Here is a 27,612-nt window from a genome sequence, read left to right on the forward strand (position 1 = left end):
CCCCCCCTGCACCCCACCCTGAAGCCTCCATCTTTCCTCTCCACCTTGCTCACTGCCCTTTGAACTGAAGCATGTTCCTCCAGGCTCATAATTACTTCACGTATATTTTTGACCTCACCATTTAATGTTCAGTGACATAATAATGTTGTCTCTGAAAGGACGTGATATCATCATAAATCAAAGAGCTCTATGAGCAAGGACTCCAGTTGCAAAGTGGAAAGGATGCCAAAATTATTGGGAAGTAATATAAAATGTGGCTTAACTATTCTTTTATGTCTTCTATTGAAATGCTTAGAGGAAGGAATGAATCCATACTCTTCTTACAGATAAAGTTGTAAATACGAAAAGCAATCCACCATTAATAATGATTTATCAATCTGGGGCGGCAATGGAAGTACATCATAAGACTACTAAGGAAAACATTCAAAACCCTATGTGAAATGAAAAATGAACCAGGTACTATATTTTACTACCATCACTTTGGATTTTCTATAGACTCCAGGTTCAACCCTATTTTTTTAATTGTTCAAGGGAAGAGAAATTATCTCTTCACATCAATTAATTGTCATCCTGGTTCTGTAGCTTATAAGTAAAATTGCATCATAATATCATATCTCTGGACATTTTTCTAAAATTATGAGATAATGAACTTAATATGAGTTCCATCACTATTTTTTTTAAATTGTAAGACTTCATGGGTAAAAAGTGCCATAAGTAATAACTCAGTATAACATATATTTTTTTAAACCTCAACACAGCCCCTCTCCATTGAGGAAGTAATCACACATGGCAGGTGACCATTTTCAAGAAAGTTCTTGAAGACGCTCAACAAGAAATCCCTGCCCTGCCCTGAAGCGGTCCAAACCCAGCTGAGCTGGCTTCATTCTGTGCCCAGAAACACCATTAATGTCCCTACCTCGCTTCCCACTTAATTTAACATGATGAATCTTGGCCTCTTCTAAGGAAACAGGAACAGAATGTATTACACAAGTTTCAATATAATGCACTCAAAAGTTCCTAATTACTTGATCAAGATTAGTGAATAAGGGGATTTTATATAAAATGAGCCAAAGATCATGGTGTGAGCGTTGTACCAGTCGAATAATATTCTGATTAGCCAATCAGGTTCTAAAATGTACAGCAAATGTACGCCTCAGCCTATTAGGGGCATCATCTATGAGTGGGCGTGGTCCACATCAACCAATGGGCTATGCCTCCTTAGTGAAGGTACTTGCCAGCTGACAGGCAGAGGAGAAAGTTAGGACATCTCCCTAGCGATCCTGCCTGAGCATGTGTGAACTTAGCTGTCCATCTGACTGTCACCTCATTGGAACTATCCGCATTGGCAATGGCATATGGAGTTGGTTTTAACTCAAATGTGAACCTGTTAAAATGTCTTCTAAAAAGATTGCCCAGTGGTGCTGCACAGGAAGTAGAGCCATTGTGGGCACGGGAGCCAGCCTGTCACATGCTTGATGACGCAGGTACAGACCATAGAAATGGCCAAGTCTTTCAGAAGAAATCATAAAATTGGGAAAGCTAACAGAGGTTAGTGGGAACAATTCCTGTGTCACTCATGCACCCATCATTTATGTCAAAAGCTTTCATTCGAGGAATCAACAAAACTAAAGTTGAACCAAATAGGAAAAAAAAATTAAAAAACAAGCAAACATACAAAACCCTAGTGTTCTCCAATAATCTTAAAATTATACTTTCAGTCCTAAAGGTGATAAAGAGCACAAGGCTATGATGACCGGTGATGAAATGCATCTTATCATTACATCAGTGTGATGCCAAAAGTATTGAGCAGTGGGTAACAGTGATGCCAAAGAACCTAGACATGCAAAAGGCGCATTTAAATTCTTATACTTCCTTGCTGAACTTTGGGGATACCATTTTCTTTTTGCACTCTTCCTCACTGGCTATTTCCTCCCAGTTTCCTCAGCTGATTACTCCTCATTTCCCTGCCCTCCAATTGTTAGAGAAGCTAAGGCCTTGGACCTCTTCTCTTCTACACTCACTTCCTAGGTGGTCCCAGCGAGCCTCCATAGTTTTGAATACTATATGGTGACGAATCCCAAATTTATGACTTTAGCTGAGATGTCTCCACTGAACTCCAGGCTCACTTATCCATCTTCCTATTCGGCCCAATTTATATGGAGGTCTACCATGCATCTCAAAATTAACATTTCCAAAATGATTCCTGTTATCCCCACCCTTCAACTATAAATCTAGACTTCCCCACTATTTTCGATCTTCTGGTTGCTCAGACCAAAACCTTTAGAGAGATCCTTAACTTTTTCGTCTCCTAAACCACTCATGTAATCCAGCTCGTTCTTCCATCAAAAGACATTCAGAGCCTGACCAATTCTTAGCACCTCATTCTTACACTTGGGTCTACACCACCGTCCTCTCTCTCCTGGACCACTGCAACAGCACCCCACTGAGCTCCTACGTCCACTTAGCCCTTTTCAATTTATCGCTACAGAAATTCAGTCAGAGTGATGCGATTTATTTTTTTAAAGTATGAAGTTACTAATGACTGCCAACACTAAAATGTATAGTTTCTAAAAGTACAAACTGATGAGTTTTGACAAATATATACATCCTTAAAACCACCTCAATCAAGTTACAGAACATTTATATCACCCCTCTCTAGTCAATTACCTTTAATTACCTCCCAAACAGAGGCAACGAATGTTCTGACTTGTGTTATAAAAGCTTAGTTTTGCCTGTTTCAGAAGTTTACATGAATCAAACATATGTTACCCACTTTCTTGGTGTCTGGTTTTCTTTTGCACACCATAATATTTATGAGATTCATCTATATTGTACAAGTGGTTTATACCATTGTATTGATGAGTAGTATGCTACTGTGTAAATATACTACCATAATTTATTCATTATCTGTTGATGGACATTTGGAATTATTTCCAGTTTTTAGCTCTTATGCATGAGATGCTGTATAAGACTTGTTCTGGGTTTATGTTTCATTGTTCTTGGGTAAATACCTGAGTGCAGAACTGCTAGGTCATAGGGTAGAAAATTTTAATTTCATAGAAACTGCCTGTCTCCCAAAGTGATTTCTCTGTTTTATACACACACACCAGCAATGGATAAAAGTTCATTCAATCAGATTCTTTACATACAAGCTTTTCATTATTGTCAGGAGGCTTTATTGTTTGTTCTAATTTTAGCCATTCTAGCGGGTATGAAGTGGTACCTCATTGTGGTTTTAATTCCCCTTCTGATAACTAATGATTTTGAGCATATTTTCACATGCTTGTTGACCACTTGTCGACTGTTCAGCATCCACGAAGGAACAATACAACTTGCTACCAAGGAGTCCTCAGGCCTCCTGTCCTATCACTGTGCAGTCTTCCCCAGCCACTGTGGGCTTTGTCCTAGAACACCAAGCACCTTCTCCCAACTTCCCCGCTGCTCCCTCAGCGGGAACTTTATTTTCCTAGGTATCCATCCACCTGCCGGTTTTCTCACTTCCTTCAGTGCCTTCTGGAATAGTCTACACAAAATTGCAAACACACCTCTAACATCTTTATTCCCCTTATCCAATTTTATTTTTTTCTGTAATACTTTGTATTAAAACATGATGATTTTTAAACTTAGGTGTATCCTTCCTTCCTTCCTTCCTTCCTTCCTTCCTTCCTTCCTTCCTTCCTTCCTTCCTTCCTTCCTTCCTTTTCTCTCTCTCCCTCCTTCCCTCCATCAAAATGCATCTGTATAGGAACAGGGAATTTTTGTTCACTGCGGTATGCCCATTCATTCCACAAATATGTTGTCACATTTATATTTCCAGATCACAGAACAAATTTTTAACCCTCTAAAAGTAATGAGAAGACTGCTTATCTGAACTGTTGGCAAACTTAAACACACAAAATTTTAGTTTTCAACTGTATTACCTTTAGAAAGCTGAAAATATACCTATTTATAGGAAACAAAAAAAAATAAAACTGTGCCTTGAAACAAAAATCTAAAGTTCATAAAATATTTTTATATGAAGCTGAGTAAATAAAAATTTGTATATGAACCAAATAAACGTTCTAGAAAATGAGTATTTATTTATCTATGCCTATTTATATCCGTCCATATATGCATATACACATACAGGTATATTCACAAGTACAAATTCCATTAAGCAGAGTAACAATAAAATAGATAGATAAACTAATTGTTACTGACTGCTTACTATGCACAGGAAACTGTTAATCCTCATAAGGACCCCATGAGGGACTATTCCCACTTTCCAGGTTAGGAAATTTAGGTTTAGGGTGTTTAAGTCACAGGTTAAGTTTAAATAGTCAGTCCCAGAGGTAGGATTTAAACTATATTATACTGTATCAGTTTGCCTAATTACTACATATATATTATAATATATAATATGTATATACATACATGTGTATATATATTATATATGTGTATGTGTGTATGTGGTAATTTGAATTAGAAATAGAACATTACATAAAGAAGTCTAGACTATAAAGTAAACAACAATTCCAGTCCCTTGAAGGTTTTAAAATGTTCATATTCATATGCTTCTATAAAATTATCACAATGGACATATTTTTATAGTTTCTACATTTTGTTTTTTAATAGTTAAAATAAAAAGAATTTATGTCTCATATATGTAAATTGTGACACATATTAACAAAATGAACTCTCAGGAATCTATCATCCAGCTTCAGTTGTACGCGCTGCCCAAGCTGTTAAAGCTATGGCCACGGCCCCTTCCTCAATCATCCTCAGCTCCTGTCCTCACCAGAAATAAACGCCATTTTGAATTGCGTCCGTACCATTTCTTTGGTTGTTTGTTTTAGAGATTTTACCACAAGACTGTGTCCCTAGATAATATATTGTTCAAATTGATTTCTATGTGATCTTTTAAGATGGTATCATCCTGTATATAGTTCTTTCTGGTTGGTTTTTTGTTGTTGTTGTTGTTTTCTCATTAAAAGTTAATGCTCCTACAATTTATCTATGTTCATACAGAGCTGTGGTTCATTGATTTCGCTGCTCTCCTGTCTTCCATTTTATGACTCGACCAAATTTATTTGTCCATCCCTCTGCAGACCTTTTCTGTGGACATCAAGACACATTATGAAGCTACTGGAAGACAACGTGATATTTACACAAGGATAGACAAATTGATCAATAGAGCCAAATAGAAAGCTTAGAAACAGGACCACAGCAGATGGTAACTTGGTATCTAACAAAAGTAAATTGCAGATCTGTGGGAAAGGATGAGCTATTCGGTAAGGGGTGCTAAGATAATTGATGATCCTGAAAAGATACCCTGCCTTCTACTACACTCAACAGTAAATTCCAGATGGATTAAAGCTGAAAGCAAACCTCTAAACTTTAAGAAGACAATATAATGGAACATCTTTATGACCTCCAGTTGGGAAAAAAGAAGGTTATTTTGACAACAAAACAAGGGCCAACCATAAAGATAAAGATGAATAAATTCTATGTAACTAAAAGTAAGAGAATATTTTCATCAAAGGATACCTGTGTGTACACATAGATACACACAAAATAAACCTAAAAAAATAAAGATATCACAAGTCTCATATTTGGAACACATATTATGTAGTATTTATTAAGATTTTTTTTAAGCACTGTCTCATTTCCTTGAAATAGTCACACTACTTGAGGACTGTCCTGTTTCTTCCTAATTCTTTGAAATGTAGGTACTACATAAACACCATTGATTAACAGACTTTTATTTTAAACTATTCTCTGTGGCAGCATATATAAAATTTTACCTTGCTTTAAACGAAGTCTGCTAACTATAGGTGGCATTGTTGCAGCATATATCATGTTCTCAATTACCTGTCTGGCAGCAGAGACTGATACTAGTAAAACTTCATTTAAGTTTTTTAATTCAATTGAACCAGAAGGTCATTGACACCTCAGTAATTGCTATCGAAAACCATTTGGCTAAAAGAGAAAAAAACATACACGTGTATACACGCAAAATAAGCTTTGACATCATCTTTACTACAGATTATTCATCTGAAAAGAACTACCTAGTATGGGTCTCGTTACAAGGTCATTATTGCAATTATTTTAACTGGCAAATGTTTTAAGATTTTAAAATACTCAAACATGACGTAGCTTGTAAAACCCAAATAAAGAAAAAATGCCAGTGCTTCCTTCTCCCCGCCCCCCCCCTCTTTGTTTTTTCATAGTACAAACAGAAAGTCCAAGTTTTAGCTTGGTTCTTGTCTAAATTATGGAATAAACACAAAGGGAATGAAAAGACGTGGAGCGAGGAAGGCGCGGTTCGGAAGAATCTGGGAGCAGCCCCCTTACTACAGATGGAAACAGGGCAGCAGGTTGGCAATGACGGGGTGCGTCTCCAGCACTGTCCACGTACTACTGAATGCTGTTGACCTGGCTAGCACCCCCTACTGGGGACCTCCAGGAAAGTCTTGGACTTGTTCTGACGTCCTTTCTGTTTTCATTTCAAGAAGACATGAGTGAGTGTATCTAAATGCCTGACATTCCCTCATCTGTGAATTTTTAAAAACGTGTCCCCAGGTGAAAGTGTGACAGAGACAGGGATGTGGATGCACAGGTCAGACTAGACATTTAATCTGTGAAGTCTGGCATCTGTCGTCTCATCCATTAGATCGTGGGTTCCCACTAGTAGGGACCTCCTTTTTATTTTTTTGCTAAATTTTAAGGTCATTGTGAGCTCTGAGAAACAGCGGTTCGAGGCCTGGCCAGAGCTGAGCTGCTGACAGGTGGCAAGATGGCTAAGCTAGGAAAAAAATAAAATAAAATAAAATAAAATAAATTTTAAGGTCATTGTTAGGCTAACAAATCCCATTAAAAAAAAACAAAACAAAGTCAATGCAATTCCAGAAGGCATAACTAGGAGTGTGCTGTATAAGGAATCACTGAAATCTAAAAAAAAAAAAATTGGAAGACATTGTATCTCAGGGCAATATAACCAATGTTATACATGGAAAACGTAGAGCTCAGAAAAGAACAGGGAAAATGCACACAGGTGGGAAATTAGCAACTGGGAGACATATACATAAATATGACAAGATGGTGATAAGGCAAAGGAAGAACTACGTAGAATGTCACTCTTTCCACCTACAGATGGTGGCTGCTGAAATTGTGAAAACAACTTGGGGTTTCGAAACACAAGCACCTGGGTTTGAGACCCATCTGTCCATTGGTGTCACGTGCAAGCCATGTGATCCTGCACAAGCTCAGTAATCTCCCTGGGCTGTTTTGTGAAAGGAAAGGAATTAATGCCCAACTCCCTGAGTTGTTGGAAGATTTGATGAGATGACATACTCAAAATGCTTTGTAAACTGCAAGGCATTATAGAAACACGGTTCATCTATTTAAAGAAGAATTATCAAAACGGTTTCTCCCTGAGGAAAGAACAAAGGAAATGGGCTTCTTTAATTATAGCCAAAGGAACTTATATTAGGCAGCAGGAAAAGCATCCTGAGGGTGACACTGATTACAAGGGAGGGAATGAAGTTGCTTTCTGAGGAATAAGCCACCATTGCCTGAGAGAATTAAAACAGTCCTGCCTGGAAATAGAGGGGAAAAGTATGTGGCCCTTTCTGGTGCTGCCCAGAATAAAATTTGGGCTCAAAGTTAATAAAATTCCTTAGCCAGTTCAGTTATCTACAGGCAGCCTTATACCATGCTTCCTGGAGCCCTAAGGAATCGAACAGCATCAAACTATATAATTCTAAAGCATTGGCTGGCTCCCTCTTGTCAAAGTTGAATGCAGATCTGTCTAGCCCCCTCTGCTATCCCCAAATGAATGTCTTTAAATGAGTCATCAACCTGTAAAAGTAATTTGATGGGAGTTTGCCAAATATTAAACCACGCAGGACTGTCCTTAGGGGAAAAAAGGGAAGACAAACATTACACTGCTCTCTGATGCTTCCCACAAGGGACACTGCAGGCCCGCTTTGTGCAGGGTGCAATAGAAAGTGCTGGAAAGACAGAGGAAAAGCTGAAGCAAACACAGCCTCTGCCCCGAGGAGTTTCAGTCCAGAGGGAAAAGCAGGTACTGCTTAAAATAAATGCCTTGGAAGTATTCAATGGAGGGATTTGATCAACACAGAGAAGACACGTAAGGGTTACCTGAGGATGAGAAGACGAAGCAGATATCTGAGAAAACAGGCAATGCTAACTAGGCAAAGATAAAACTTAGAGATTTCTAAGTAGCAGCAACAACAGGTGCAAAGGTCCTGCGGCAGAATGGAGCATGGTGAGGACAGGGCCCTAGCAGACGGCATGTGAGCAGGCGTGCAGGGAGGGGCCATGGGGTGAGACAAGTGAGCGGGATGGGTAAGGCCAGAGCAGGCAGGGACTTTTGGGGCCACGTTTAGGATCCTGGTCTTTATCTTCAGAGCAATGGGACGTCACTGGTACAATGAAGGTTAAGAGAGAAGTAAATCACAGAACCTAAGAACTGCTGGGGGGAGAGATAAGAAAAGGGCTTAACTGTTCTGTAATGAAATGGACAGAGGTTCGACAATCATGGGCTGGTTCCTTAAGTCACAGGTGTGCTGCCAGCAGTCCTCTCTCCTCCCAAAGTGGGCCATGCAGCTGGCCACCCCAATTTCTGTTCCCCATGGACAGACAACTCTGCTGAGCAAGTCGTTTGCACCCTACAGAGACAGGATGATGGCTCGGGTAGTTTGCGTACGTGCAGCCCATGAAGACATATGCGTTCCCTAAAGTAGATGAGTGTACAGAGGGGTGAGGATGGCAGCGGACACAGAGTGGGGAGTCAGTATGTATCCCCCTAACCCTAGGGGTTGGCTGAGAAGGAGAAATCACCATCCACACCTACACCCCTTTCTGTTCTAGATAATGGCTCACTCTATTAAGAGTGCTCTTACTATTTATTAGTAGTTCTGTATTTATAAAAGGAGAAGGGAAAAAAAAAAGAAGCTCTGTCAGGGAAATAATAACAAAATGTATGATCCGCAGAGGTGGTGGAAAGATGTAATGTTATTTTACATATTTGATATAGAGCCTAAATTAAGCCATAGAAAAGAGGCCATGAATCTTCAAAGCCTCATTATCAAGCCTCCCTAAACCTCAAATACAGAAAAATACATTTCATAAACAAAGACCCAATAGGATTTTAATAGTACAATAAATTTCACCGACATTTGCGCTAATCACATTTCATTACATTTTTTTTTTAAGAAATTGCATTTGATGGAGAGTCAGATTTTGAAAGATGGTACACAATATCTTTTAGGGAGCCAGCTTTTGACTGACCATGAAAATGCAAGTCCAATTCATTATGGACACGCCAAAGATCATGCAACTGAAAAAGTTGCACAGATGCTTTTTCCCCCATTCCTCAAAATCATTGTGTCAGGGGTCAATCTCCTAAGCGTCTCATGATGCTAAACCATACGCATGGCAGGAAAGTCAGGCCTCAATTCGAGCTGTCAGTCCCCAAGGGGTCCTGGGATCCTGGACCTCTTTCAACAGTTCTATTTTTCTTTTTCAATATGTGGATGAGTTTTCTAGTGCAAGGATTCATCTATTCATTGGCTGATTTTGGTGAAGACACTCTGGCTTGAACGCCATCACCACGAGCACCCCCCGCCTGGAGACAGAGATAGATCTGTGCAGTCCCATTACTCTTAGACCAGGGCACGGGGGCTCTGCCTGGGCTCTGCACTTCAGCCGGCTCTGCTTTGGTTGTTCCCTCGTCCATGGTCTGAGAAGTCTTTAGGGTCAAGGGGATGTGTCAGAGAATTGCCCAGGCTGTCCACGGATTCTAATTCTGACACCGTGAACAGAGTGGGGATTCCGTCCAACCTCACTGACCCACCTTCACCACTCCCAAGCCCTTGGCCTCCACTCTACTTCATCGTGTCACCTCGTAAATAGAAACTAAGGGAACCGGATCAGAGAGGAACTTGTCACTTCTACCTAGAAAGATGTCTGCCTTCCGTGGGTACAGGCACAGCCCTGGGATTCAGACATCTGACTCTCGTGGGGGTTCTCCGACTTGCCCTTCCACCCTCACTTGGCTCACTTTTCTCACACATTTCCTCATTCCGGCCTCATCCTGAGACCTCAGGAATGAATGTGGGGCATCTCTCCATTTATTTCATTCTTTGATTTCTTTTTTTATCGGAGCTTTGTAGTTTTCCTCATACAGACTTTGCACATGTTTTGTTAGAAATCTACTTAAGTATTTCATTCTGAGGGTGTGAGGGGGGTGCTAATGTAAACATTACTGCCATCCACTTTTTCCCATGCAGGACGTTTGCCCCTTCTACTTTTACTCTTTTCTTTTTTTAGGCTAACTCCTGTTGGACCTTCAGGTCTCAGGCTAGCTGCCATTTTGAGAAGTCATTCTAAAGCACATATTTAATTATTCACTCAATCATGCATGCATTCATTTAGCAAATACAGATGGAATTTCTACTACGTGCCAGTTGTTATTCAAAGCTGTGCAGGTAAGGCCAAGACACAAAATTCCCTTCTCTCATAGAACTTATCATCTAATGAAGAAAGGGGGCAATGAACAAATGCGGACATAAGATCTTTCGGACAGCAGTAACCAACTGAGTGGAGGTACTCATTAATGAATGAATGAATGATGTTCCTTATGGAGACCAAGGTATTTTTGGTTAGGCTTTGCTACCACCAAATTAAAATAAATAAATAAATAAATAGAGGATGTCTTTTATGTTTCTACTTACTGCAGCCCCTTAACCAATTCAATGGTGAGATCACCTTTGGTGCTTACTACTCAATGACTGCTATTTTAGGAAGCTCATTTTGAACTATTAGCCCTTAGACTCTGAAGGGAACGTGCAGGGGTACGCAAAAGTATTACCACCTTCTTTATTTCAATTTAACATGTATCCCTTGCCCTATCTCAGATTCTAATTCAAGCAGCTACATTCCATCACTTGTCACCCAAATCAGGTTCAATTGAGTCACTGATTAGGATTTTTTAATTTACTCCTTCAGGTGTTGCATCAGGCAGAAAACTACTGAGTACCACGAGTCGAAACGTTATGAAAGCAACCCAAAGTTTTACTCTCGACTGGAAAATCCACAAATAAAAATGAAGACGAGAAACTGCATCTCAGAAAATCTAATGTGCAGTTGGCTAAATGATAAACCAATGTGAATTAGTGAATACTAATTGAGAAACTGCATGACAAAGTATTTTCCCATTAAAGCAGGAATTTGCTAAAGGCATTTTCAATTATTTATCGTGCCTCAGTAAAAAGCTTCACACATCCTAGCAACACAGTGTCTTCTTCAACTTTGCCTACTGATCGAATTTTTAGCACAACGGCACCTAGCCCAGATGACTTTAAAAATTATATGCCAATGACCTTGACAATATTCTTCAATTTTTATGAGGTTCTTTTTTTCTCTCTACAGTCCTCACACCTAACTGAACAGATGCTTTTAACTTGATAGCCTAATTATTATCTATGAGCCTTAATATTTTTAACCTTATCAGGGCTTATCTGCATCCCAGAAACAGTTCAGTGTTCTTCACTAGACAAGTAGAATATTCAGAAATTTTGACCATCTAAAGGACATTTCAGATGAAGGACTAGCTCCCTTTGAAGTTCACAAATATTTTAATGTCCTTTCAGTTGCTTAGATAACTTACTCTTCTCAAAATCAGGGCAGAGGTGACTGCTGGGAGCCAAAATTGTGGATTCCAAACCTACAGGGAAGGGAATATATTTGGAACATAATACCCTGTTGGTGCTCAATAAATGTTTATTAATGAGCCCCATTTTTTGACCCAGGCATGGAGAATAAATCCAAGGAAGGGAGATTATGCAAATAGGCAGAAAGGTCACCTAGCCCTACATGGGGGTGTGGCCCAGGGTGGGGGCAGGACCAAGTCATTCAGGTGACAGTACATTCTCCTGGGTGTATAGCTGTGACCCTGGCAACCCCCACTCCAATAGTTATCTATTCCATTATTAAATAATGTAGAAAAATAATGTAGACGAACATGTTAGCCAGTGGCTACAAAAACTGTTGTTTGGGAAAAAAACCAAATGAAACAAAGCAAAACAAAACAAAAAAACAGTATCTCCTCAACGCAGCTTAAAAGATTCTTGGGCCAGATGATTCGTGGTGGAGAATAGAGAGAGAAGAGAATCAAAGCATGACCTGTAAGATTAATTAGTGATGGATATGTCCACACTGCATAATTGGATAGGGGGGAGTTCTCGTGAAGCCAGACTTATAAACATTTTTTCAGGGAACAGATTTAGCATGAAAGTGACATTTGAGAAAGAATTACAAGAACTAGGAATTCATGTGATCTGAAGTGATGACACTGGGAAAGGCCCACTCCAAAGACAAAACGTATAAAACTATATTACCTTTTCTGATATAAAACAGAAGAGCTATGTAATAGTTATCCAAATGTCTTATAAGACTCAGACACCCTTTCTCCCCAACACTGTAGAGAAGAATGTGTCTGTGTGATTTGGCACCAGTCATTAGCTATTTAAAATTATTGTTTTTAATCTAGTAAGTAAAACTGTAATTTGCTATGGTTTACTTTAATAAAATATTTATGATACTAGGAGAATAGCTCTGATCTGAAGGTGAACAATGGAACTGAACTAAATGGTATCTCTGCAGGAGGACATACAGCTCAAAACACAGATTGTCACACACAGATAAAAGATTGTCACGTCTAACATTAAACTGTATTTTGTAGACATTCTCTTCTTTTAATAGAAATCTTATCTAAGGTGGAGATAACTTCTTTCCTTCAGCTACACTCACCTTTTCTAGCCTGAAGGCCCATAACTTGTGAATTATTAAACAATCATATTTGTAGCAGCAAATTGATTTTTGAGAGAATCCATATTGATTGAAATATTCAGGACTAATGATTTTGAGGTGAAGGTGCTTAGATATTATTACCTCTGATGGACTAAATTGGTCAGGCTTTTTTTTTTCCTATTTATATTATTTTCCATTAATTGATAGTTCAACTTGCTCTTCATTTTGAATCCATCCATCATACTAAAAACTGGTGCGGCTAGGTGGCTTTCTCCATTGCCAAGGCTCTTCGTATGCAAAAACAACACCGGTGAGTGCCCAAATCCATAAAAAGACAGCAACTATGCTAGGCTTTTCAGCTGGTTGGCATCTTAACTATCCAGGGCCAAAGTCATATTTTTAATTGTTCTAGTTCAGTTCAGTTCTAATTCACTCATTCAGAAAGCATCCCTAAGCCACCAATAACTGCCCATGGGTTACATGAGAGTCACCGGATGAGGGTGCAGTGGCCAAAGCTGGGTAAATTAGTCACTAGCTACGAGAAAAAAATGAATACCAAGTGCGTGGCCAAAAGTACTTTGCTATAGGTCAGCCCATGTATCTCCATGGTCACATGCTAAAACAACTCCTAGTACTAGTATTTGAGGTGTCTTGCCTTGACTTAGCTCTTCAAAGTACTTTTTAGATGATTAAAATGCCAGAGCCCCTAACTTATGGTCCCAGCACTCCATAAGGAAAATTATCTTTATGATGAATTCTATAGGAACTCTGATTTTAAGCATCTGGTCTGCCACAGACTCGTGATATAAGTGTGGTCGGAGTACTTACTATCACCAAACCTCTGTTACTTAGTCTGAAAGATGAGTTACTGCCTATTGCATAAATTCAACTAAAATAATGTAAATAAAAGCTTTTCAATTTGTACCGTACTGTACAGTGCCTACAGGTTTTTGTTGTTGTAGTTCATTTTAGAGTGAGACACTGTGTAAGGTGTTTTAAGAGTGTGGAATGAGAGTCTGCAGTTCAAAGATCTTCATTCTCTCTTATTCCATATCCAAACCATCGCGAAATCCTGTTGGCCCTACTTTCAAAGTATATCCAGAGACCCCAACCACTTCTTCCAACCCTCATGGGTAGGAAGCCACTGTCACCTCTTCCCGGATAACTGCAGTGGCCTCCGAGTTTCTCTGTCCCCTCAGTCTATTTAAACAGCTACTGGAATGATCCTGTACAGACGTAAGCTATGCCATGTCACTCCTCTCCTTCAAATCCTCCCAGTGGCTTCATGTCATTCAGAGTACAAGTCATAACTGTGCCAGTCACCTAACCACCCTGCACGTGCAGCCCTGCCCCACTTCTTCCCTGACATCGCCCCTCCCTGTTCTCTCCGTGGTCTATACTTCACTCCAGCCCACTGCTGTCCTGGCTTTCCAGGAATCGCACACCTCCCTTCCTCGGCATGCTGGCACCTGCTGTTCCCAAGACCTGGAATGGCGTCCCGCCAGCCGAGCCCTCAACCACTTGCTCAACTTCTTCAGCCCTTTCTGCAAATGTTGTCGCTGTGCAGCCTTCCCTGACCACCCCATTGAAAATCACATCCCAGCCCTCCCTCCCTCACTCTGCTTCCTTCCATCATCAGACATAAGGTCTACTTTCCATTTTTATGTGTTTATTTTCTTCCTAGAATGCAAGCTCTATGTGGGCAGAGGTTCTGTCTCCTTTGTTCACGGTGGCGTGCCCAGAACAGCGTTAAATCAATAAATGGATGTTAAAGAATAAAAGAAAGGGAGGGAGGAAGGGGAAGATCCCAAATCTAGCTGCATTCTAACAACATTCTTGAATCTCACAAACCAGGAAGCGTATGCCTAGTTTTTAATGAACTATATGACCAGGGCATGTTCCAAAACTACGTTGCCATAATGGTCCCCACTCCATTGGTTCTAAACACTACAAATCAGTCACAAATTCTGGTGTAACTTTTGAGCTTAAGTTAAAGTAAAAAGGGACTCATAATTTCAATCATTAAATTCCTGTTTAAAGAAAAAAGTAGGTAGCTTACGCCTGTGTTCATCTTTCCAAAACCTGCTAATTGCCTTGAGCCTCTGAAATTCCGGATTTGACAATAACCTGAGCTTGACCCTTGCAGATCATTAATTTTCCAAAGGGGGAAAAAATAGCAATAAAAATGTCTCAATGCCTCTTCATCTGAGATTCCTACTATTTCTATTCCTCAACAACATATACATTAGTCTCCACTGTTTTCAAGGTGAAGAATAAAAAAGGCTGGTTTACAATTTTTTAAACAGAAAAAAAACAAAGCAAAAAACGGGCAGCAGCACTTTAAAACTTCTCAGTTGGAAAGGGATATTTTTGGTCAATGATCTATTTTTATTTCTGCTCTGCTGTTTCTCGAGGAGTCCAATGACAAGGACCTGTCCTTCAACGTTTTAGTCTGTGGGCACAGAATTAGCATTTTCAATTACTTTCCCTGGATGAAGTACACAGGTCTCTCCCTCCCTACCCTCCGCTACTTCCTTTCTCTTTTCCTCTCCCCTCGGAGAACAGGGAGGGCAGTTTCTGGGTTACCGTTCGTTTTTTTTTCTCCAGAATTTTCTCAGCAGGCTACAAACATGCTCTAAAAAGTAATTTATATTTTTTTTCAAAAAAAAAATTAGAACCACAGACAGGATTTGAGCATTGTATGATGCATGCTGAAACCTCCAAGGCTATCTGTTTTAGATAACAAATTTGTTTTGTGTCATTCTTAGTCAGCAGATGTATACTTTTGTTACTCCTAATATTCTGCAACAAAGCTAGTTAATGTCATTATTTTGGATAATAGACTCAGAACAGTTACCCTTATAGACGTTTTTAATAAACACAAAAACATCAACTGGGGACTCAGAAATGAGATCAGGTTGCTTTATCAACCAAGGGACGGCCATGATTCTATACCATATTCTTCTTTCAGTGTCCTACCTTTTACAACCATCTAGTCAGATCAAGGACCGATATGGAAAGGAGGAGACAAAAAGCCGCAGCTTCTGTTTAATTTTTGGTAACGCCATTATTCAAAAGACAGCAAACCAGAACGTACAATAAACCAGGAGTGAGGGTTGAGCTCAGGTGACGGGAATCATCAATTTTTCTATCGTCGTGTAGGTGTCCTGCCAATTTGGTAGATGATTTTGGAGGGTCCTTCCTTTATTCTGGCTCTGGTCTTTATTGAGTCAGAGAAATAAATGATTCTCAAACACTCTGGAAATAAACACTGTTCATTAAAAAGACACGCAAGAATTCTGACAGTGCTTACTCCACAGTCTCAGCCTTGAGATATTCTGCTGCTCTACTTATAAGCCTTGAGAAGACAGGCTAGAGACACAGAGGCCTGGGATCTATTCTCTGATTGCAGAGAGCCATCCTTAATCAAAAAGATCCCCAAACAGGCAACCAATGGATTAATCAGGACATCTCTGACACCAACAGACAAAGTAAGCATACTGTGTACTGATCTCATGGGATTCTTCACAGATTTCATTTCAAGGAGCAGCTACCTGGAACAAAACTGCTTTAACCTCTTACCCACAAAAGCCCAGCATCTAATTGCCTTTCCCTATAACAAAAATTGCAAAAAGGACTGCTTTCCATAACAGATCCAAACATCCTCTGGAAGTTCACTGCTCTACAATTCTCCCAGGGCTGAAGTAATACTTCAGACCATGTTTTGCAACTTATCTAACACCAACTAATGGAAATGTCGCAGCCAAGTTACTTGGAAAGGTGTAGTAAAAACAAAATGCCAAGGCTACTGCAAAAAGTATGAAGAAATTGTTAGGTACGGAAGATGTATAAATATGCAAACTACAAATCACTTTAATAACTTTCAATTAATGCTCACTGATAGCTACATAAGTATAACCCAGTATGTCAATGTAGAAACTGCTCCTAAAAGGATGTGTGGGTACATATCACTCCTTTCCCTCATCCACTCCAGCACTCCCAGCTTAAAATAAAAAGATGCAATGAATTAAACCAAGACACTACTCCATGAGGTTGCAAATGTTTAAGCTACTGGATGAATCTCGAAGCCATGTCAGTGCCACAGGCAGTTTTATGAAGTTTACCTTCAGCGGGTGTAATCTTCCTAACCCAGGGTCGCCATTGGTCTGACATATATGCGGCAATACCTTTTGAAAGCAAGAGCCTTGATGTTAAACACCTCTTAATTATGGGCTTGTTGAACAAAAGGACCATTTATCTCTTCATTTCACAAAGACAAGCGACTGGTGGCAATTTTTATTTGTAGGAACCTAACTGCCACTTAGACTCATTTTTATTACTCTTCAATAATGAGGTTTGTGTTTTGTTTTGGGCTTAAATGATGGATTGCATTCAAATGAATCTGTCTTTCCTCATTATTATTATTACTCGTATGACTTTCATAAGGGAGGAGAGAGAGTGTTGAGGCACATTTAATTCTGTATTCTGCCTTAAATCAAGTGCACTAGAGGGGAGATGCGAAAACTGGAGTCCCCCCATTAGTGCAACCATGGCGAACTCCAGAGAATGGAGCATCTAGAGCAAAACTGGAGTCATTCTCTTTCTTATACTATGCTCAGCACTGCGTATATTTAGATTCATAAAAGGGTTAAAGGCAATGGAATGTCATCTCTTTTTCTTTTCTCTTTCTTGCATTGTTTGGAGAAATTTGGGGACTAGTACTAGAGTAAGAAAGTATATATTTTTTTCATTATTGGCTTAAAATATTTCTAGGAGAAACTGTCTTTCCCAATCTCTAAACTAGGACATATCCTCTGCCTCCTGCTAAGGCAGTGGGCCTGATCTATCAGACCTTTAGGAGTCAAGTTCTAATGCAGCATAATATTAGGAGGGAAAATGCTGACTGATTAGAGACTACACAAACTAACCTTCCAGTGAGTGCTTCTACTTCTGTTTTTAACCTCATTTTTGTTTTTAACATCATTAAGAAATGAGGTGGACACATTTCTGAAACAAATGTTTAACTATATGTAGAGTGTTAATGTTACTTCATATTTGAGCACTTTTTCAAATCCTTCTACACAGAGTGTAAGAGCTGAGAAGGTCCTTAAAAATTGAGATAAGCTCCAGACCAAGGTCCCACAGCTGACTGGTGTCTGAGCCTCCAAGAGCCTAAGTATCTGGACTCTCTACCACACCCTTCTAGTGCCAATTCCCATCTTTCATGAAGTCCATTGAATAAACTCATCTCTGGGCTACTGAACCCCATTGGATCTCGCCTGTTTGTGAATTAGTGTAGTGCCCATGTTTGCCTTCTCTGTTGCACCACCATGCTTGGAATGACAACCTTGCATAGTAAAATTAATGAGCTATGACCTTCAGGTCTTCAAGAGCCCCTCTAAACAACCCTGTGGCCTAAGCCTGAGTCATGCATGGCCACCTGTCTTCCATACATCTCCAGATATATGTCCCAAAGGAACCTCAAACCTGACACAAGTGACAAAATTAAACTCACAATTGTTAACCCAAGTCTGTTCCATCTTTCTGTCTTCCTCATCAAACTAATGGCACCATTGCTGACCAACTTTATTATGTCAAACCAGAAGTCTGTCCTCAGTCCCTCCCATCTCCTCTTTATTCACCTCTAATGAATGACCATCCTCGTCTACTCTAGCCACTGAATATTTCTTAAGTCAGTTTCACCTCTCCATCCCTCCAGACACTGGGCCAGTTCTCATTCAGGACCACTGCTATAGATTTAGTCTTGACCACTCCCCGAAGCCCTTCAAGCCATCATCCAAGGTGTTGCTCTGCTAACCTCACCTGGGACAGTCCCCCGCCCCCCGCCCTGCCCCAGTCTCACATTGCCTATACAGGAAGTCCAGTATAACTTCCCATGGACTGAACAATCCTGGCTCCCTCTTATCTCCACTCAATCAGCTTCCCCGTTAAGTTCCAGCAACACAGAACCTGAAGTTTCCAAAACATTCCAGGTGGTCTCCTGTTTTCACACACTCTCTTTTCTCATCCTGTAATGCCTTTCTCCAACTTGTTCATAGGGAAACTACTATTTATCCATCAAGTCAGCTCAAACGTTATACATTTGCACCCTTTCCTGACTATGCTATTTATTGAGGACCTACTCAAATAGCCAGCTGCCATGCTAGTCACTAGTTACACAGCAGTGCACATGAAAACCATCCCCAGAGACACGGGTGCCTTTTCCTCCATGCCATCCCTGGCCCTAATGCATCTTTCCATTACAGCAAGAACGGTACAAAATTGGAGTTACATGCATGTCTGTCTTTCCACTCTACCATAAGCATAATACTCAATAAAATATGTGTTGAAAGAATGAAAATGTATACTGTGTCTCTTCAACTAATTTGCTTTCTGGTTTCACTGGGTTTCTCAAAGGACATAATTTAATACAAGGCATAGTGGTCAACAATACAGGTTTCGGAGACAGGCAATCTCAGTCCCAAATTTGGCTCCACTCTTCATGATCTATGTGACCTTGGGCGGGCTACTTATCTTCCATCAAAATGGAGACAATGGTGGTACCCTATTTCATAGGGCCATCGTGAGGAGTCAATGAGGTTAATACATGTAAATAACTCAAAACAGCGTCTAGCACAAAGCAACTCTTCAATAAATGTTAACTTTCATTATTTCCTATTTAACGCCGCACATCTATGTATGAAAGGACAACAGATTGTGGAAATAAACAAAAATGAATCTTTTGGTTCAGGCAGTCCCTTACTTCACAATTTTACTTCCCACACAATTCCCAGTTGTGTTGAGCTGAAAGAGTTACACACACACACACACACACACACACACACACACACACACACACAAGCATTTTTCCAACCAAGGCTTGTCATCTGAGGATGAGGGTTGGGGAAGGGAGTGCTGCTGGTTATGGCTGTTAAATCAACAATTTTTTCTTACAACAAACCCCTGGCACCCTGTTCTCACCATGTCACGGCCTGTGATGACTTAGTGTCTCCCAAGCATGACCGAGCGATTAGCAGGGCTGTGTCTGTGCATCTCAGCAGTGATGGGAGCTCTCTTTCCATTTGCCACGTATTGGAGCCTGAGCGCTTCGCTGCCTCGTGCATTTTCAGCTTGATGAATTCATTATTCTCCATATTTTTCTCCTCCCTCCTTCAGAGCAAACCTTTCCCTAAAATGCCAGGATGTTGTCCTCACTTGAAACACACACACACACACACACACACACACACACACACACACACACAAAAAACACAAAAAAACCCTGGTGCTTTTTAAACACGAAACTTTGACATCAAGTCTGCAACAGCTTAGCTGCACCCAACGCCCCTTGAAGAAGAAGAAAATGATGACATGTAAGTTCTCTAATACAAGCACCATAGCATTGTCTTTCACTGGATAGAAGACACGCAGGTGTACGTCAGGAATTAGCTAAGAAAGAAGTATTTTTTTTAGATCTGAAAAGCAACAAGGCCAAAGTTATTTGTCCTCGAAGGGCAGTGATTTGCTGGTCTAAACAGCGGAGCCCACAGCTCATGTCTCACTGTTTGCTTTTCCCCCCTAAACAAAGCCCCACCATGATTCCTTCCTCATGCCTCCCTTCCAGAGAAGGTCTGCTCATCCCAGCTGTACTCATGGATGGGAATGCAACTGGAGGGTGACACAGGCAATGTCTGCGGAGCTTGTGGTTTTATAAAGTACTTTCAGGAGAAAAGGGAAAGAAGGCAAAGTATACGAAGGGAACAGAAGAGTGGATAGCAGAACATTACTTAAAACCAATCTGTGGCTTCCAAGCTTACTCCTTTCCGCCCAATGACTAGCTTTTAGTGGCAGGAGAACCATAGGGGGGAGTTCTATCCCGCAATAAGCGATAGACAAAGAGGCTGTTTCTGGGATTTCTGAATCAAGACCTAGAGTTAATTAACAATAAGGACCCTGCCCAGGCATCACAAGCACCTCCCTTTCTGGTCATCTGCAGATGTCTCGGTCTCGATCATCATCAATTTTATCTTCACATACAGAAGACAAGGTGAACAATTAGAGAATCATATCTAAGGGCAATTAGGATAATGATTAAAGCTTCCAAACCCAGGATTCTGACCACCTGAGTTTGAAGCCTCTCCAACTCAGTGACCTGACTGTGAATGGGCTATTTATCTCTCTAAGCCTCAGCTACTTAATCTGTAAAATAGGGATGGTGCTTGCATGCCTAATATGTAACATGGTGATTAAATAGCATGAGAAATGTGCTTAGCACACAGTTAGCTATTATTAAAATTACTATCAAACACAGTGGCATTTTTTTGTTGTTGTTAATTTCCTAATATATCTTCAAATATTTATTTCCTTTTTCTAAGGTAGGTATCACAGACCTTTCTGGGTGAATCATCCTGTTGTTGTTAACTAGAATTGTTATTTTACCCACATATGAATAAAATGAACCATCTATCTACAGAATCTATCCCCAAAAGTTGGTAATACATGACAGCAGTGCTTTTTGCAATGAATACAAGAGGAATTCAAAAATGCTCCTTTTTATAAAATATCAGAGACCCTGCCTGCTAATTGTGTTTCTTACATAGAGCAAAACCTTATCGCCCAGAAGGTGAAAAATATCCCAAATGGATATCTCCTCCATTAGGCAAAATACCCCATATCCTGCCACACATCTCAGAAGTACAACCTTGCTGTGGTCACACAGCATCTGAAGATGACGCTTTAGATCTAAATATAGGGTCACGGCGCTGGGGGAGGGGGCTGAGCGACCAGAAGGAGGGAGGGTAGGTGGAGGCTCATATGCTATAAATAACCAAAGAGCATGACTCCATTTAGAGTTCCCCATGTAAAGGATCCAAGCAAATCACCTGCTTTGTTTCCTGAAACAAAAGAACAAGGGCTATGTCCAGGTTCCTCGGAGCCTCTGGCAGGAAGATGCTCTTCTGTATATATATATTTTTTCTTTTGAAGAACAGAGAGCCCCAAATAAACCCTTACGATCGCTCGAAGCCCCTCTAATCCCCAAGCAGCAGTCACACTACACATCGGCAGTGACCGATGTTCATGCAAAATAGCTCCCTGAACATAAAAGTTTTATTGGGCAAAGTCCTAACAAGCTGAGGCGATAGCTCAGTTGCAAGTATCTGGTTTGCTAACATCTTCAAGAGGGGGGCTTTTTTACCATGTTTTGGCCGCAACCAACATCTGTTTGGGGGATGACACACCTGGTCATTTTAGCCCTTCCTATAATGGGAAAGTGCTGACTAGAGGAAACGTTTGCAAAGATTCTTTGTGCACCGAGGATGGCCCAGGTGTCTCCAAAAACGTCTGCTCAGCACAAGCACAACCAACCCACATTGCTGAGTATCTCTGGGCTGTCTCCCCTCCAAAACTTTCTAGGCTGTCTGCTACAGAAGATGATTCCTTATTCAGTCCCCTAGAGGATTATTTGCATAATCCTGGGCTATTCACAGAGAATCGTTGATGACTCACCGGCATTCCTGTCTAATCGAGGGATCTACATGTATGTGGATGTGTAGAGTCCCAGGAGACGTTTAGGTCCATAAACCAGTGAATGAATTCCATTAATACATATATGTAGCTTTTTCACCTGTGACATAAATGACATTTTTCCTTGCCTATTTCTGAATTTTCCTTATTAAATAATAAACTCAAGAATCATTTCGTGCAAACCACCAGTGTATGTAACTGTTATTCCTTATTATGACAATGGCTTCCTCACAGGCAGAAGTGAGTCTCCAATTTCAGAATCATGGCGGAGTTTGCCAGCGTGGAACCTTTTCATGGCAGGTCCAGGTCCCAAGGCTACTTTCACAAAATCCAAACGTGTCAAAGATCACTTGGAGAGAGTCTGTGAATAACTCTGAACCTCAGAATGTATCTGTCACTATTGCAGGCTGGTGGGTAGGGTGAGAAGTTCTTTTGAACAGCTTTACAAAGCACTTCTGGTTCTCCTTAACCCCACAGGAAATGATCCCTGTTAAAAAGATCCTATAGTTAACAGATGTGCCTCCCCCCAAATCCCTCCATACACTAGGAAAAGGCTGGCTGATAACACCCAGAGTGATATGCTGGAAACTTCGCCCTCAGACCCAAGCTGGAGCAAGTTTCTCCCAACAGCTCAAAGGAACAGCTGTTCCCCTGACGACCAAGTTCCAGTCAATGGCTTTCTGCCTCCCTCTAAAGGAAACATGCTCCCTCTCCTATACTTTTTATAGAAATGATATGCGTCCCCCATCCAGTTAAGAAATTGCTTTTTGAGGCCAGACGAGTGGCTCAGTTGGTTAAGAGCGCGAGCTCTCAGCAATAGGGTTGCCAGTTCGATTCCCACATGGGCCAGTGAACTGTGCCAAAGCTGAGCTACTGCTGAGCTGGTGAGAGTGCGTGCTCTTAACAACAAGGTTGCCGGTTTGGCTTCTGCATGGGATGGTGGGCTGTGTCCCCCCACAACTAGTTTGAAATTGGCAACTGGACTTGAAGCTGAGCTTGTACCCTCCACAACTAAGATTGAAGGACAACAACTTGACTTAGAGCTGATGGGTCCTGGAAAAACACAATGTTCCCCTTCCCCAATTCCCCAATGAAAATCTTTAAAAATAAAAAACAAAGAAAAAAGAAATCACTTTTCCATAAAGTTAAACAGGATACAATTCACCTTTCCTATATTGTAGAAGGTAGTGGTGATCACGTCTTACTTAAAAGCCATTTGTCTGATGTCATATATTGTATCAATGTAATCTTATTGCTCCTGGGGGGCTGGCAGGACAGCCAGTGGCAAAACCCTAAAAGGTAAATGCATTCAAACCTTTACCTTAGACTTGATCCAAAGAGTGAGGGCTGTCACTCAGAGACAGGCAAGGAAGCAGGGAGCAAAGGCTAGGCAAGACCCGTACAAATATATACCAGTCCTTCAGGGCCAGAATATAGGTCTCCTAGACAGATGGGAAACAAGCAAAGTCCATCTAAAAACCATGCTATGGGCAAAGGTAGACTGGCCATGAAACTCAGGGAGTCTAAACTTTAGGCTCCCTCCCAAGGGAACCTGTGAGGCCTCTCCCAATCCCTCTGTACACAAGATTGTATATTTTGGTGACAATTCTTAAGATATTTTAACAACAGTGGATCTCTGACTTTCGCTCCTCACTTCTCTTTGGTTCAGGGGCCTAGGAGTGGCCACAGCATTGTTGGAATTTGGCCACGGGGCAGTTGAACTGTCAATACATATAGCTTGGGTTTAAAAGTTTATATGTATGTGGTCACAAGCACTTCCACATAGAGTGAAAGTATTGTTCCTCATCCCCATGTTGGAATAATTTGCAGGAGTGGTCCTACCACTCCATCAACCATGGGGCCATGTCTGACAACACGGGGTCAGAGGTCACACAGAGATGAAAACACGTCCTTTGGGGGCCTGGCACTGAACCTATGTGGTCATGGAAGAGAAACAAGGTTGGGAATGCATGAAGCAAGATGCTAGTCTAGAAAAGTCTTCTAAATCTCACAGCTCATCAGTGAATGAAGCTTGATAGAGTGTTTTTCCAAAATTTGACAATCATAAAAAAATTATAAAATATTGCCAAGAATTACTAGTGTCACCAAAAGCAGCTTTTTAAAACCATCAATAGAAAACAAATTTAAATCAACATATTAGAGGAAAGACTAAATGATCTATCTGCTCCATAGAAAAAGATATGACAGAATCTTTGTTGTCATATGAGGAAGCAATCAAAGAACATGTAGCGAAAAAACGTAGAAAAAAAATGTTTTATAGAAGAGTGCCAGACAGCTAATTACAATTTCATTCTTCTGGATTTTTTAATGTGGTGATATGTGTAAGTTTTGTTAAATGTAAGATTTGTTGGGATTTCCTTTCTCGTTCTGAATCAATATTCACTGTGGTAGCCACTTTTCCATTTTTCATTTTGTATCCTTTCTCTAACACAGCTGTGCTGAGCAGAGGGAGCATGGAGCCATACCTGGGCCAGAAAGACCGAAAGACTATTTTTCATCGCACTCTGACGTCTGCCCATGAGCTCTCATACTTGTCCTTGGCTTGCCTCACTGAGACTTCATGCATTCAGGGTACGGCTGAGCTGTGGATACAGCAGCTGCCGCCCACCTCCTGCCTGACTTATGGAAATGCTTCTTCCTCAGCTCCCCTGTCCAGCACTTGGCTTTGGCCTCACCCTGAGTTTCTGCCCTGTTGTTTGAGAAGAACCTCCTCTCAGATCTGGTGGGCTCTGACTTGGTGGCTTCGACTCTTCAGTTCATCCTTGGCTCTCTGTCTATGGTGACTCTTTGGGTTGGTAACCTCACATTTGTACCTTTCCCCAGCTGAGAGGCTGGTCCTCACAGGTGCTACTCGTGGTGTCTTCCTACCTGGACTGTGCCTTTCAGAGGGCAGGAACACAGGCTGTCCCCTTTTACTCCAATAATTGACATGTTCAAGGGCAATGCTTATTATGAATAATGAATCAGACAAAACTAAATAAGACAATACACGTGCAGTAAGAACAAAAAAAAGCCTCTCAGGCATTTCTGGAGCACCCCTTTTCTATCCCACAAGCATGATGGCTAAGAGTTAACCTTGCACCTCAGTCATTCCACCAAGAGACCTTAAAGCCCATGTTACAGATGGAGTCTTTCTTGCCTGCACAACTGTGAGTGCCCATTATTTGTATTTAATTACTTATCTGAAAATCGAGGCATGGCTAATTCCTTTCAATTAGAGGAAACTAAACATCAGACATGAGTATATTTCTATTCAAAAAAAGACTTATAGGTTTACTGAATGTATCACCCTTTTTTGAGCTAAAATCATTATCCAATAGGTGAAACTATGACTTCTAAGATATCACCTATCAAAAAACTCAACCCAGGGCCGGCCGAGTGGCACGATGGTTAAGAGTTGGCTTGGGATGCCAGAGGGCTCCGGTTCAGATCCCACATATGAGGGCCAGTGACACTGCTCTCTACAAAAAAAAAAAAAAATCAGATACAAAAAAACAAAACACACACACACACACAAAACTCAACCAAATCTCTGTTAACATTGTATACGCAAGTGTGTGTTTAAAGATATCACGTTTCCCTCGCTCAATTTCTCATTCTGATGTGTAGCCATTATTCACTTATGCCCAAAAACACACTGGTGGCTCACACTTGCTTCTTATTCAGACAAAAACTGTGTCCCTAAAGCTTTCTGCTCCCAGGCGGTATGCCTTAGCTACCATGGGCTTCATCTCTCCCTCACCAGTGGGTGTTGAGAAAACACCTACTGTGTTTACAAAACACCTTGGTCCAGTTTTCCCCTGGAAAGAGTTGGTAAGAAGAAAGTTCTTCTGTATCTGTAATTGCTGGGATGTTTGAACAGTTTCCTGAAGTTTGCTTCCTGAGAAGGGTGATTTGGCCTTGGCCTAGATGAGTGTGAGTGTGAGTGTGAGTGTGTGTGTGTGTGTGTGTGTATGCGCGCGCGTGCACGCACATGCGTGGTGCTGGTGGTGGTGGAGGTGGGTAAGCCTCTTAGAATGACTGTTAGTTGAGATATGGATGATTAACAAGCATAAGTAATCTACAGCAACATTAAGAAAACTTCTGTTATGACCTGCAATTCTCTTAAAATTATCTGAACTCACAAAGAACTGTCATCAGAGACTTTTCTGACATGGATCTAATTTGGGCTCAAGTCACCCAGATTTTGCCAGTAGTTTCGGCAAAGACTATAAACTTGAAGGACAGCAGGCAGAGCAAAATGATGTTGTAGAGCTATGGATGTTTATCAATATGCACTCCTGCCCAGAACATGAATGTTTTGCAACCTGAATCAATGAGTCCTCTTGTGCAAGTTGAATAATAATGCCCCTTAAGCAAATTGCAAAAATAAAATTAAAAAATTACAGGTTAAAATTACACGTATTTAAAAATAATCAAAGCCAACAACTTATTAGTCCCATCCACACCGTTCTTTTAACATCTGGCTAGTACCACTTTTGCATCATGAAGTTTAGTAAAAACAGTTAATTTTATATACTACTATGTCACATGTCCTACAAGGAGCACCAAGCAAGGGTTCGGCCATCTGAACGACATTAGGAGCCTTGCTCTGATTTCACAGTTTGACTGCCCTCAGCTAAGCTTCCCTGAATCCCCAGGGTTTTGTTTCTGCTGCTCCGGTTCCCATACATCCTTGTTAAGTCATTAATCAGCAAATACTCACTGGAAACCTAGTCTGGGCCAAGTACTGAGCATACAAAGGTGACCAGGACAAAGGTCCTGCCCTCACAAGGTTTATACATCTGATGGGGGAAGACAGCCAAGGAACACGTAAACCCATACCTAATAGGAAACTCAGAGATGGGATGGAAGGGAGTGGGGTGTGGTGGGGTGGGAGGGGGTGGGGAGGAGTGGGATGGGATAGGAGAGGATATTCCTCCCAGGAACAAAAAGCAGAGACAAAAGGCAGACTGTGATGACCCCTGGCCAAATTAGAGTCTAGGTAGGCCTTCCTTAGAAGATGTCACTTCTGGTCCCAATGCAAAGTACAGACTCGCACATTGCAAAAATAGACTCTGGAAAGCAATTTCCAGGTGTATTTTATTTGTGCCACTTAATGAAACCCATGTGTGTCTCTCAGGTATAAGTCACTTTTTCCAAGTTCCACCTCATTCCATCATTAAAATACACCTAGGCTGAGATTTCCATCCTTAACTGCCCAGGCAGGGTGTGATGTATTACTAAGAAAGGTCAAAGGTTAGGAGAGGG

At 40.9% G+C, this 27,612-nt stretch overlaps 1 protein-coding gene across 11 annotated transcripts in view; it reads right to left on the reverse strand.

Moving 5' to 3' along the window:
• ESRRG (estrogen related receptor gamma) overlaps nt 1-27,612 on the reverse strand; it is a 581,699-nt gene that overhangs the window by 430,190 nt on the left and 123,897 nt on the right. The gene's annotated exons all lie outside the window — the stretch shown is intronic.

The sequence above is a fragment of the Hipposideros armiger genome, unplaced genomic scaffold, assembly GCF_001890085.2.
Source record: "Hipposideros armiger isolate ML-2016 unplaced genomic scaffold, ASM189008v1 scaffold_45, whole genome shotgun sequence".
Classification (NCBI taxonomy): domain Eukaryota; kingdom Metazoa; phylum Chordata; class Mammalia; order Chiroptera; family Hipposideridae; genus Hipposideros; species Hipposideros armiger.